Source organism: Acomys russatus, chromosome 7 (assembly GCF_903995435.1).
Source record: "Acomys russatus chromosome 7, mAcoRus1.1, whole genome shotgun sequence".
In the NCBI taxonomy this organism is placed as follows: Eukaryota; Metazoa; Chordata; class Mammalia; order Rodentia; family Muridae; genus Acomys; species Acomys russatus.
Window position 1 is genome coordinate 33,014,509 of NC_067143.1, and position 10,663 is coordinate 33,025,171.

Genomic DNA, 10,663 nt, shown 5'->3' on the forward strand with positions numbered 1-10,663 from the left:
AACTTATAGCCCAAGAGAGCCTCAAACTTGAACTGTGGATCCTCCTGCTCCAAAGTTCTAGGATGAAAGGCTTGCAATGATATCATATTCTTCTTGCTTGTATCGAAGAACATTGCTTAGAAGCTAAATTTAGGTCCTTTATTTGTTCAGCGATATACTGTTGTCCTAGAAAAAGCTAAAAGATATACACTATTGTGTGTGCATGTGTGTGTTAATATATATTCTAAACTCCACTAAACTGCCTACCTACCATCTAGCTACCATCTTCCTCAGTGAGTACCTACATAAGACAGAAGCCTTGATGTTCTATCCAATCACATAAGTTGGAATTCATTGTTCTGACACTGGAAGCTCTACTTCTCATTCTTATTAATATATTTCATATATCTTTAAGTTGCCCAAGCACATTTAAAATCCTTTTTTATTGTGAGCTCTCTGTAAACACATCAACTAACTTGATTATCTCTTTATACTTCTTTTTGTCTTTAGCCTAGTGGTATATAGTCTAAATACAGCATCAAAAGTTACTTGGGTTAATTCCCCATTTCTGCCGTCTATGCCATTGCTCACCACCCCCCCCCCATGTTTTCTAAGTCTTGCTTATCCCAATAAGAAATGACCCTTTCATTTCACCAGGAAAATGTTGATCAAACACCGTGGATCAGCTGGAAACACTTCTGTTGGAATCAGTCTGTGTTGACAACTCCCTTGTAGCAATTTTCATTTTGCTTTCCTTTCCTTTTGCTTTCCTTTCTCTGCCTTCCCCTAGCAGGGAAAGAGTGAGGGAGGTGTAAGGGTAAGGTTCTCGCCATTCTAATCTTCCATAGAGCCTTCCAGACAAGGAATAGAAATCTTTGTGAAATCAATGAAAACAGCCCTCTGGATAGAAAAAAAAGTGCCACATATGATTAAACGAATGAGGAAAAAGAAGCTGAAGCAATATAGTCATAGTTCTTACAATTTTACCTTTTTTTTTGTTTTCCATAACAGTTATATTTGATTTATGTGTCAATAACATATAGGGTTTGTATTTGCTTTTCACAACATCCATTGAGCAGAGAAAGGCGAGTATTACTGCTCTTATCTTTAGAAAGTTGAACACTGAAATCCAGAGAGATCAAATAAGAGGCTGGAGCACCCTGATTACAATGAGACCAGAATAAGAATCTCTTATTAGAAAAAAAATCCCTTTAATTTAAAACATGATTATTATAATAAACTGAATAATCCATCAATCTACAAGTAAAAGTTAATCATCTTTCCCTCCCTTTCACAGATGCTAATAACTTAAATAGTGCACCGTGTTTCTCTACATCATTATCTTTTAAAAACAGGCAAAGTCTTACAGCCTGAAGATTCTAAGAGTAAAAGATATTAGGTCCTTACCAAGAGGGGCAACTGAAACAAAGACTTCATGAAGCCAGTCCAGCAAGTAAATGAATTGCATTCTCCCAGTTCTTCAGAGAGGTGGACTTTCAGACTACCATCACAGCAGACGGGACGGGTTTACACCCACAATACCCCATGGCTCTTTGGGAACTGTGAGAGCTTATAAGCTAAACTGGGTGGGCTGTGGGGGTACCTAGTGTGTCAGCTGAGCATTTGTAGCTGAGATCAGCATTGAGTCAGTGGACTCAGTAAAGCACATTTCTCTCTTCAGTAGGCATGGGTACCATTCAATCTGCTGAGAGCCTGAACAGAATAAAGGGAAAGATGGAAGACGCAGTCTCAGTCACTCTTGCCTCTCCAAGTCAGATGAGACATTCTGTTCTATCTTCTCCAGTCCTCAGACTAGGCTTTGAATGTCAGCTGTTCTGGTTTTAATGTTTTGAATTTAGATTGAAGTACAGTGGCTTTCTTGAGACCCCAGAAAAGTGGGGCTTCTCAGAATACATAACTATTGGAAAGCTACTCATAATCTCTTTCTCCTTCCCCACCCCCGCAGCCTAGCACAAAATCTTCTCTGTTGCTTCTAAGTTTCATTTTTCTTATTGGTAAAATGGAAATCATGGACCAATCACACTATAAATCCCTTTAGCTGGATAAATTGGTGATAAATCATCTACTCTTTTTTCATCCTCCACAAGCAATATTTACATGCGCAGTCTATCCTGATGCAGGAGGTGGGCATAAATGATGGCTGCAAGAGAATAAAAAAGGATGTTTCACCCTTTCTTTTGGGGATCATTACCTTTATTTGGAGTGGTGAACAGCATTTTCAACATGTGATTAATAACTTGTCCTGGGACCTTTGAGGCCCCACCTTTTCCAAGGGAATCTTGGCCGTTAATATTTTCTGGAGGAGAGGGAATCATTTTCTTCAGTGGTGTGGCCACTGATAAGTTGTCTTTGCTCCGGTAAATAATCTCCCACCCATGCAAGCAACTATAATTAAACTCAGTGGGACATACATAAAAAAGAGTTCATGAGAAAAAGGTAGAGACTTGCTAAGATGAAGGAGGGAGAGGTTTACAGAGGGCAATAGTGCATGAAAATGACTAAAATTCATTATATGAATATATTCAATTGTCAAACAAAAAAGAAACGACATGGGAATGACCCACATAGCCATGGAAAGATTAATAAAGATGAGCTACACACACATATGCAATGCAAGGAATTCTTATTTTGTTTTCCAATCATTATAGCAGCCAGAAACTTGCTTGTCACACCTAATTCTGGTCCAAGATAACAGCTAAATAGCCATACTGGACTATTCCCTGTCCAAAGAAAGTCCAGGTCCAGGTCTTAGAGTTTTGCCCACTTTGCCTTTGGCTTCCTGAATTTGACATCTACAACTTGAAACAAACTACAACCTTCACTTTTCTTCAGTCTGCATACAAACTCTAGGGTCTCAAGCTCAGCCTCTAGTATCTTACTCATTAGTAGTAGTGATAGCTAAATTGCTGACCATTTTACTTTGCTGATAGGATATCTGATACCTTGTTTTCCCCAATTCTTAGCATATGGCAATATCCAGAGACACAGCACCCTACTGAACCTTGGTAGGTAAATCCCCATTAACTGCAGACAATTTAAGGGTTCATAAGAAAAACCCAGTACATATTTCATAGGTTCTAAAATTAATCCTTTTTATTCTACCTTATTCCTGTTCCTGTTTAATGTTATTACTGACACTGGAATGATGGTCAAAGTTGTAGTTCAGCACTTTGCAACCTGGGGTCTCTAGAGCTGTCAGGATCCATGAAGGGAAGAACGGAGGACTTGGAGCTATTTTCAATAATTCCAAAAGCTTGACAGAAATTGTGTATTTTCTGAGATAAGGCCCATAGGCTAACTAAAGTGTCAAATTACTTGTCTTTTTAGCTGGGTCCCATCAGCTCATCATGCGTCTTTTTTTATCGTGTGTTGTTCTAAAAGGGAATCCAGGGGTCATGAGTACCTTTGATGAATAAGAAGGGGCAAAGCACTATTAGTTTTACATGCTGGTTACCCATTTAGACAACACATGTTAAAGCTAGAGGTCTCTGTGGAAAAAAATAACAAAGGGAGCCCTTGGCAGTACAGCACTTAGAATCCAAGTCTAGCTACCAAGGGCTTACCTCATAAATCCCCATCCACACTGCCATTTTGGCTTCATTTTAGGAAGATGCATAAATGAGGGTGTCAACTGCAGTAATTCATTTTCTGTCACATACACACATGTGCATCTGTTTAGGCAAATACATTCCAATTCAAAGATGCTTTAAAGGACTTCAGAGAGGTGATGTGGAAATAAGAAGTAAGAGTTCTGCACCAACAACCCAGGCCTTAATGTCAACAATTAATAAATGGGACCTCATGAGGCTGAGAAGCTTCTGTAAGGCAGGAGACACAGTCAAGAGAAGAAAGTAACAGCCTACAGACTGGGAAAAGATCTTCACCAACCCTGCATCTGACAAAGGTCTAATGTCCAAAATATATAAAGAACTCAAGAAATTAAACACCACCAAACCAAAGAACCCAATTGAGAAATGGGGCTTGGAACTAAACAGAGAATTCTCAACAGAGGAATATCAAATGGCTGAGAAACACTTAAAGAAATGCTCAACCTCCTTAGGCATCAGGGAAATGCAAATCAAAACAACTCTGAGATTCCATCTTACACCCATCAGAATGGCTAAGATCAAAAATTCAAGCGACACCACATGCTGCCGAGGATGTGGGGAGAGAGGAACACTCCTTCATTGCTGGTGGGAATGCAAACTAGTACAGCCACTTTGGAAATCTATCTGGTGCTATCTCAGAAAACTGGGAATAGGGCTTCCTCAAGACCCAGCTATTCCACTCCTCGGAATATACCCAGAAGATGCTCCAGCACACAACAAGAAAATTTGCTCAATCATGTTCATAGCAGCCTTATTCATAATAGCCAGATCATGGAAACAGCCTTAAGTGTCCCTCAGTAGAAGGATGGATAAAGAAACTGTGGTACATTTACACTATGGAATACTACTCAGCTATTAAAAACAAGGAATTCCCGAAATTTGTGGACAAATGGATTGAGCTAGAAATGATCATAATGAGTGAGTTAACCCAGAAACAGAAAGAGTTAAATGGTATATACTCACTTATATCTGCATACTAGCCCAAGGGGCATGTCCCATGAAAATCTTCACTTACCAGAAAACTGGGATAGAGGGGAGGACATCCTATTGGGACTCTAGATGAGAGAAGTATGGAAGAATAGCAAAGTAGAAGGATCCAGAGGGTTCTAGAAACCTACAAGAAGAACATTATGATAGGCATATTTGGGCCCAGGGGTCCCACTCAAACTATGGCACCAGCCAAGGACAATACAGGACATAAACTTCAAACCCCTACCCAGATCTAGCCAATAGACAGGACATTCTCCACAGTTGAGTGGAGAGTGGGGTCTGACTTTTCACATGTATTCTGGTGCCTCACATTTGATCACGTCCCCTGGATGGGGAGACCTGCTGGCATTCAGAGGAAGGATAGCAGGCTACCAAGAAGAGACTTGATACCCTATGAGCATATAAAGGGGGAGGAAGTCCTTCTCAGGCACAGTCATAGGGGAGGGGAGTAAGGGGAAAATGGGAGAGAGGGTGGAATGGGAGGATACAAGGGATGGGATAACCATTGAGATGTAATAAGAAGAAATTAATAAAATAAAATTTAAAAAAGAAGAAGTAAGTGTTCTGATGAAGAGAAATAATGAACTCCTAAGAACTGCTATCATGCCAGGGTTCACATCCATGTGCTTCTGGGTAAATGTGAACGTCTTCGTGAACATGTGTTGTTGGGTAAGTAGCGTAGACAGAATCTAAAAGTCCTCTCTCTCTCTCTCTCTCTCTCTCTCTCTCTCTCTCTCTCTCTCTCTCTCTCTGTGTGTGTGTGTGTGTGTGTGTGTGTGTGTGTGTGTGTGTGCGCGCATGTGTGTATGGTGTGTTATATTTTCATGGATATGAACTTGAGGGACTAATTAGGATATTTAGGTATATAATGGAGATCTGGAGCCTCCACTGAAGCTAAGCACTCAGAAGAGCTCTTTCCTTAGCACCTTGTGAGCAGCAATACAATATACAGAGTTTATGACTTCATAGATTCTATACAAATGGAGGGTGAAATTAAGTTTGCCTGAAACAGACCAATCTGATGCAACAGACTCTGGTAGAGGATGCCAACTTTAATCTTCAAGGACCTACTTGCAAAGTTTGGTTCTTTTCCTATACTAAAGATCAGAAAAATGAGTTCCTGGGCAAGTACTGGTGGAAGGAAGCAAGCAAGGAAGGGATTTTGACCTGGACAGTGGTCCACAGAAAGAATGAACAGGGATACACATGGAATACAACGAACTATTTTATGAGGATATGCAGACAAGAGATGGGAGATCATTTTTCCTACTGCTCTCATGAAAAGACAACATGGGGTTCCTTGGTACTTGACAAAATAAAATGTAGCTGGAAATTTAAGAATATGGTTTTGTGAAGCTATGCATATGAAGGGGGAAATGCCATGCCCTCTCTTTTCTGTTGGAAGTCTAAATCTTCTCATACTCTTGCACTGTAGACTTCTCATATTTTTCAACCTACCCCCCACCACTTGACAATGTGGGTCCCCATGTCCTGGAGGCTGATTCACAAAAAGGTCTTAGTTATCAGCCCAGAAAGGTTTGGAGTTTCCTAAGGGTTGCCTCATTTGTTTTCCTTTCCCTTTCCCTATTAGACCCATCCCACATTTAAGGTCTTTCTTTTGCCACTGCCTATCCACTCAACCAGCAATTTCTCAATATTTATTCTTGAACTCAGGATAGTGGGCTGAATCGAGAATGTCCAAAGACAGAAAATATGAGTAGTTTGACATTATTGATGTGAAAGTATTATACTCTTGGTGAATCCAAAAGGCCAGGATTACAACTCGTGGCAGTTGGAAGCCTCCTCTTTCAGTCCTTCACCTACTCTCCAAGTCATGTAGCAAATTGGCAGGTACTATCTGCTCCCAGATCCTGGTTCTTGTAATCTTAACCCTCAAAATGACCAAATAGTTGTGGTTTAAAGCTCAGATAGGATCATGATGTTCTTTAACTCAAAATATTTTGTCTACAGCAAAAGCTCAAACATGTCAGCCTTCCATGACATGCCAACTCTTAATTTTGCCTTTGAACTCCCATTTTCTTCCTTATTGGTGTTGTTGATTCTAATTGCATTTATAATAGCTGCTTTTGCACTGTCAAAACAAGTTTCTCCCTAAGGTTGTTAAGGATCAGCTAAGGAAAGAGAAATTATACAACAGATAATTTTTTTAGCAACATTTCCTTCTAATATTTTAATTGTCCTGCTTAATTTTCATCAGTCTAAAATTTACCTTCATGAAAATGTATTCTTAAAAAATAACAAATCATTTCTATCTTGTTGACATATTTACTGTTTTCCCACTGATCTAAAAATGCTAAATTTATCTTGGAAAATAATCCATAGAGTCTTTCAGTCTTGCTGTCCTACTCTACTTGATATATTTATCTATCTTAATGACAGATAAATTATAGCTACTGTGCAAATCTGCTCCAGCACCTGTTTTTGAATAGCCCATGAGGTAAGGTTTAAATTTTGCTGTAAAAATCAAAAGAAATATATTTCCTGATACATAAAAATATCTGAAATTAAACTTTTTGTATTTATAAATAAAGTTTCCTGGAACATAGCTACCTTTGTTGGTTGCACATTATGGCAAAATGGAATAGATGAAACAGAAACTAGGTGACCCACAAAACTAAAAATATTTACCATCTTTTCAGAGGACAAAAAGTCCTTATGTTTTTTCTATTCCAAAACCAAAATAGTAGTGATTAAGGTAATTTGGTTTTGTAAATATTCTCATAAATACAAGGTGAGGAAGATTATATATTTTTGAAATCTAAACCAGATATAAGTGGGAAGGTCTTCTTTTTAAACATGTTTTTTAATTCTTTGAAAATGTTATACATGCCTCATATGTGGTTTTATTATATCTAGACTTAATCCTCTCCCAACTACCCCCAGATTTATATCCTACTGTTTCCCCTCTCCTAACCCTTATATCCCCACCACATATGACACTGAGTCTAATGTGTGCTCTCTCTCTCTCTCTCTCTCTCTCTCTCTCTCTCTCTCTCTCTCTCTCTCTCTCTCTCTCAGTGTGTGTGTGTGTGTGTGTGTGTGTGTGTGTGTGTGTGTGTGTATGAGGAACCATCCACTGGAACATGAGTGACCTACCATGGTCCTAATTCCCAAAGAAAACTGACTCTCCTTCTCCTAACAGTCAACACCTATCAGTAGTTCCTTAACTAGGCATGAAGGCTTGTGAGCCCCTCCTCATTCCATGCTAGAATGGTGACTGGCTTAATCTTATGCAGGTCTTAGGTAGTCAATCACAGTTAATGTGAGTTCATGAGTGCATCAGTCCTATGGTCTTGCAACGTCCAGAAGACCCTGTTATGCTCTGGTCCTCCCTAACTTCTGGATCTGGTAATGCGATTTGTGGGGAAGTGCTGTTTGTGGCTCAGCGCTCTACAGATGCTTACTGTCTGAACTTTGGCCAGTTGTGAGGTTTTTTCATAAACCACCATGATGAACAAGAAGCTTCTCTAGTAAAGACTGAGAACTCTACTAGCCTATAGGTAGAGAAACTCATATCCAGAGGTCAGTTTAACACTGTGCCACTTAATGATAGTAGGTTCGCCTGTGGGGACCATGAGAGTCCTGGCATAGCTTCTTGGTAAGATTTAGAATATTACGTGTTTTCTCTCCTGTGAAGAAGGTCTTAAATCTATCAAGAAAGCAGTCAGTTACCCTTATAACATCCATGCCATTATCGCATGCATTACTATTAATGTAACTTACAGGCTTCACAGCTGCATAAACTGTAGATGATCTCTTCCCCCCAGCAGCCTATATAGCGCCCTTCAGTATTATGAAAGCTAGTTGGTTTTCAGGAAGGCTTAAGTTCTAACCATATTGTTCTATCCATGTCTTATAACAAAAGTGTATGGTATCTTCAGCAATATGGCCCTGTCTTCAAATTCTGGCAGGGCAACACAAGATTCATTTAGTGACAATATCTTGTACTGTTTGGAGAATCACTGGGATGCCCCTGATCACCAACTGAAGGAATGTTATCTCACACCTGGCTCTAGGGTTTTTTTTATTTGTCAAACATAGCTTCCTGAATAAGCATAATCTTCTTTGTAGAGTAACTCCAATTAAGCTCATTAAACTTCCACCCATCCTCTGCCCTGTTCTTTCATTTCCCACCCACTTAAACCTCTCTACTTCTCATTTACACTTCATGTAACACATGTCTTCTACTCCCACTCTTTTAAGATCTTTATTTGCCCCTCCCAAGGTACTCTTTTTCAAAAACACAATTGCTAAAAAATATAATATAATATATAATATAATGTATAAAAGTGGAAGCTTAATGTGAATGAGGAACTGACACAACAATTTATACATTTTAAAGAGTTTGCTAATACTATAAGCATCACAAAACCCAGAGACTATAAGACCCCATCTATATAAATTACCTGATACACCCCCATTGGGTCCACATTGGGACCACACATGCTTATTATTGTCTTCACATGACAGCACCTTAGTAATGTTTTCTTCGGGGAGAATAGAAAAGTTGTTCAGACTTCCCTGCAGCACAGATAATTAAATTTTAGATTTTTCTTATTGATAGCTTTACAAAACATCTTTCAGCAGCACCATACCTCATTACTGGAAATGTCATGCAAAGGTCTGAGTTTTGGAAAACCTTCTCACCAAGTTCACTCATCCCTGAGCAGTGAGGTCACACAACACTTCAAGTTTCCTCATGCCTTTGTGACTTTGTGACTTTTTGAACTGATAATACCTGTCAATCAGTTCATGTCAATATTCTCATTGTCTTGACAGATGTGGAGGCAGTCTTTCTGTTCATATTGGCATATTGTCTCAAATGTAAATAGATACAAATAATTTCCAGCATATTCTTTTGATTTCTCACTTTCATCATTTGGATTATCTATCTATGAGCTTATTCATAATTTTGCTTAAAATACACCAAGTCCTTTTTGTAACTATGATGCTTGATCTTAAAGACTTAGTAATTTTTATAATTAATATTAAATTTTGTTTTCATTTTCTTTTCAAAGGCTACATAAACTGTGTAGTTCTTTATAATGTTGGTTTCCTGTGTTTTGTTTTTTTCCCTCTGAACTATTGCTAGTTTTTTTGACAAATAAATATCAATAAGTAAAAATAAATAAATAAACCCCACCATTTGGGAGGCGGAGGCAGAAGGATCCTAACAAGTTCAAGAACAGCTTCTGGTAGACAGAGAGTACAAAGAGTGATTGTCTCAAACAATTTAAATAGATACAAAGAAAGAAGGACAGAGAGAGGGAGAGATGATTCAAAGGTGATCAAGGAAACTACCTTTTGGAGGCATCCATATCAAGAGCCTATAGTTTCTAATTTTTTTTTATTACATGATTCCCAAAACATTTTTCCAGTTGTAGCTTTAAAATTGGCATCAATTTAGGAAATATATTTTACATCTCATTTTCTTAATGGATTCTAACTTGAAAGTGAATTTTGTAGCTAGGACTGGGGAGTAAGCCCAGAGGAGGAAGCGCCCGAGTGTAAGATCTGCCATTGGTTCCAGCACTTCCATCCAAGAGCAAGTGCCAGGCTGAGGGATGTGCATCTGTAAACCCAACCTTACAGGGCTGGGCTGGAGTGAGAAAGGGATTCTGAAGCTCAAATGCATGAGCTCCTAGTTCATGAGAGACCTTAAAAATGTAGACGGAGCGGTACAAAAAAAGGCAGCCAAGATTGACCTTTGACTTCTACACACAGGCAGTTACACAAATGCCCTCTACCCACGTATACATCGACACTAGCAAGTATCGACTCAACGCTATACACAGCACAATGAGGAGGGGAGAATGGCTATCCTAAACATATCAGCAGTAGAATTAGATGGTAAAACTTCAATGCTGTGCCTTTGTTTTTTAGCTAAGAACACACTAGGCAAGATGAATGAGCTCACAATCACTTCTTTCTAAGAGGATGAAGTCACCCAGTTTCAAACACTGAACACCTACCCCACTATCTCACTATGGCCTCTCCACCAACATTAGACAAAAGTCAAAGTTAGAACAGAAGGGGACAGCAGT